Genomic DNA, 4,426 nt, shown 5'->3' on the forward strand with positions numbered 1-4,426 from the left:
CATTTACCTCAAGTAGATACACTCTTTGGAGAGAACAATCATGGGAGAAAGAAGGGCTGCTTATGCACAGGGAGACAGCTCAGGGGGCAAGAGTGTATGGAGGGACAGACACTGGGAAGAGGAAGTTGGAGGGGAGCTGTTGCATTGTGGTAAACTGTGGTCAATTACATGAGACAAAGTATATGTGAACTGCTGTATGGAAAGTGAATTTTCTCTGTAAACTTTCACCCAAATCACAATGTTTTAAAAAAAGCATTTGACAGTAAAATACCTGTCCTAAATAAACACATGGCCATGGTACAGGCCAGACAATGTTTGGTTCTGTCATACATTAAGTTCACCATGAGTCGGGGGTGACTCAACAGCAGTTAACAACAAGAAGTCCATTTCACAGATGAAAGACCTGAAGCTGAAAAGAGGGGGGAAATAATATGTTCAATGACACAGAGCTAGCAAGTGGCACAGCTAGAACACAATCTGAGACTTACCCAAAACCTTCTACAATGCACAAGGCATAGGCATTGTTCCTGGTGATCCTTGAGGGAAGGAAAATCATATTCCCGGAAGAGTTAACATGTTGACCTTGTTATGCTGGAAAAGCCTGGGATCAAATCTCAACTCAGCAGCTTCCTAGCTGTGTGACCTGAGAATAATTAAGTAACCCTCCAAACCTGTCTCCTTAACTCTACATGAGGACAATAATAATTACCACTTCTTTGGACTGCTGAAAGATGATATATGTAAAGCATCTGAAAAAGTACCTAACATAGAGAAGTTTCTTTTCTCTTCCTAACCACATTCCTTTCACCTCTGAAGTTCTTTCTAGAGATCAGGTAAATAAGAGGACAAAACTCTGGACAGGTATTATAGAGATAGGGGTACCTGGAAGGCCAAGTGCAGGTGTGTTTTTAGGTATAAGATAAGCACAACTCAAGGCTGTGCAGGACTTTATTTGGCACAGGAGGAAACTGCTGGAGTATGGAATGGGAAATCGAGGCTCATCAATTTCAAATTCGCCAGGCATCTCTATAAGACCCTGAAACTGACATCAACTGAGGAACTTCTGAGACACGGGGAGAGGTCAGCATGGACCTCAGCTGAGTCTCTGCTTCCTGGTACATGTCATCAGGGCTCTGGGTATTATTTTAAGTCTCAGTTTATTTTTTTCTTGGTGTTTTATGATGCTTTCACATGCTTTACTGTCTGGGATAAGGCCGGCCTATGAATCTCAGAGTTAATGCCCTATATTTTCATTTTCCTTAGGGAAAACAGATTGGCTGGCCATAAAAAGTATTCTATTGCAAGGGAAAATGGAAATGTTAATGAATTTGGGGGACTGAATTCATAGGCAGAGAAATCTGTGGGAAAGAACAAGGTCTCATTATCCCCCCAGGAAAGGCTACACTCAATCCTCTGATGAGCTGTATAGGACTGTAACTTCTTGAGAGAAAGGAAGATGTTGCTGCCCAATTGAAACCCAAATGTATTTGTGTTTCTGAGCCTCAGGCTATTTGAGGCTCAACCATCAGGTCACAGAAGCCTGAGCCCATCTCAATATCTACCTGCTTAGAGTAAAACATGGAGACAAACCAGGAGGAAAGAGGAGTCAAATTTTGTTCAGCTCATAGTGGAAGATAGTTTTTTGTTTTTTGTTTTTTTAAACCACCTAGTATCCTTTGGGAGCTCTGGCAGCATAGTGCCTAAGGCATTTGACTGCTAACCAGAAGGCTGGCAATTCAAACCCACCAGCCACTCCTCGGAAGGAAGGTTGGGTAATCTACTTCTGTAGTGATACCGCCTTGGAAACCCAAGGAGAGGTTGCTATGAGTTGGGACCGACTCAACAGCAGTGAGTTTGGTTTTTTTGGTTTTAGAATCCTTTCACCTTTGTTGGGGTAAAATGTTGTTGTTGTGTGCCAATGAATCAATTCAACTCATAGCACCCCAATAATGACCCTATAGGACAAAGTAGAAGTGCCCGGTCGGGTTCCCACGGCTGTAATATCTAGGCACCACCAACCAACAGTCAGTTTGTCTTACTGTGGTGGCTTGCATGTTGCCCTGATGCTGGAAGTATAATACATAAAGTATTATAATGTATAAAGTACTATAATGAAATGTGCACAGAACTGGAGTTAGAAAACCAAAGGGAAGCACATATGTGGCATTTCTCAAGCTGAAAAGAATTGAAGAAACAAATCAAGCCTTGAGCTGCAATACTGAAGAATTCTATGGGCAAAAATCTGAATGGCACAGGAAGCATCAAAAGAAGATGGAAGGAATACAGAGAGTCACTGTGCCCAAAATAATTGCTCAACATTCAACCATTTCAATAGGTAGAGTATGATCAAGAACTCATGGTACTGAAGGAAGAAGTCCAAGCAGTACTGAAAGCAATGGTAAAAATCAAGGATCCAGGGATTGAATTGGTGAAAATCAAGACTCCAGGAATTTGACCAAATACCCATTGAGATGTTCCAAAAAATGGATGAAATGCTGAAAACACTCACTTGTCTATGCCAGAAGAAATTTGGAAGACAAGTACCTGGCCAACCAACTAGTAGATAATCCATATTTGTGTCTATTCCAAGGAAAGGTGATCCAATGTCATGCAGAAATTATCAAACAATATCATTAATATCACGTGCAATTGAAATTATGCTGAAGATATTCACAAATGGTTGGAGCACTATACTGAAAGGGAAGTTAGTAGACTAGTAGACACGAGACCATTGTGCCACTAGGGCTTCAAATATTCTTTGGGATATCACCCCCCTCATTCTCAGCCTATGAGCTTTAGGTAGAACTGACTTCACTCACTCTTCCAAGGGTGGGTATGGAATAGTCTAAATCAGTGGTTTTCAACCCTGAGTGCATACTGCAGTTACCTGGAAAGCTTTTTTAAAATATCAGTGCTTAAATTCCGCCATAATTATAGGATGTGGCTCCAACATAAGTGCTTTCTTTTTTTAACAGCTCTACCCTGGTGATGCAATGGTTTTAAGCATTCAGCTGCTAACTGGATGGCTGGCAGTCCCAACCCACCAGCAGCTTCACAGGAGAATGATGTGGTCATCTACCCCCAGTAAAGATTACGGCCTAGGAAACACTATGGGACAGTTCTACTCTGTCCTATAGGGTAGCTATGAGTTGAAATAAACTCTGCAGCACAAAACAGATTAATCTACTGCGAAGTCAGAATAAAGAACCACTAGTCTAACCACATCAACACATCCTAACCTCCTGGCTCTAGTGATTTCTTCAGGGATAAGAATTCAATTTTATCTAATAGAATAAGATCCTGGCCCTAACCATTTGTCCACCAAGGGTTTGGGAGTGGGGGCAAATTTTTTCCTTTCCAGCTAGAGGTAAAACTAAAATGACATAAAATTTGGGGATTCTGACATGCCGAGGAATATGAGAATACAATCACCAAATGATAGAGAGCAACAGTGAGCAGAGAGAGGAAGGACAGTTCTGGTGACAAGGTTCCTAGCACAGCTGAAACCAACATTAGCCTTGAACTTTGCAGTCCATTTTTGGCTTGATATTATTTTGTGGGACTTTTTGTTTTTTGTTTTCTGTAACTTGTAACAGAAATTGTCCTAACTGATGCTTCAGCCACTAGCAAAAGCCTGATTCCCCAAACTTGATCTCCATAGCAACACAGATCAATCACAGTTAAAGATTTTTTTTTTTTTAGAGCTAGAAAAGGACCCATTGAGGTTCTAGTTCAACACACTGACTTTATGGATTAAAAGACTAAAGTCTACCATGGTTTGGAAAAAGACCCACTGTTGGTGACAAGCTATATATATCAAGATCAAATTTTTTGACCTAAAGTCAAGTGATTTTTCCACCACCCCACAATAATTCAATAATACATTGAGAATCTTTTAGATAGTGATTTTTAGAGCCAACTAGGTGTTCACCTCTATGGGCTCCTTCCTATAGAGAAATAAATAGTCAGCTATCCAACTGTAAATTTACCAGCAATATTGCTAAGAACTTTTTATGTGGGAGAAACTACAAAACAGAAGGGTGGTTCCCTTTCTCAAAGAATTTGCATTCAATGCCACAATTTCAAGAAAATTGATTAGGTTTATATTAAGTATCTAGTATCATTTGGTTATCTCTAATGTATTCTCAAAACTAGTTGAAGACAGGAGATATGATCATAAGTTTAATGGTGAAGCATACAGACTTGGAGTGCAGCACTGACCCCAGGCTCAAATCCTGCCTCTTCTACCTACTGTTAGTTACTAACTTTTTGAACTTAATTTCTTCAAGCCTCTGTTTCCTCATCTGTAAAATGGAATTAATACATGCCTTCATATGGGAATAATTCAACTAAATATCTTAAGTATGAATGCTTAATACCATATCTGATTAACATTATTTTTTTTTCTTTTTTTTTTTTTTTTATT

This window comes from Orycteropus afer, unplaced genomic scaffold (assembly GCF_000298275.1).
Source record: "Orycteropus afer afer isolate SDZICR_OR568_19922 unplaced genomic scaffold, OryAfe1.0 scaffold00082, whole genome shotgun sequence".
Classification (NCBI taxonomy): Eukaryota; Metazoa; Chordata; class Mammalia; order Tubulidentata; family Orycteropodidae; genus Orycteropus; species Orycteropus afer.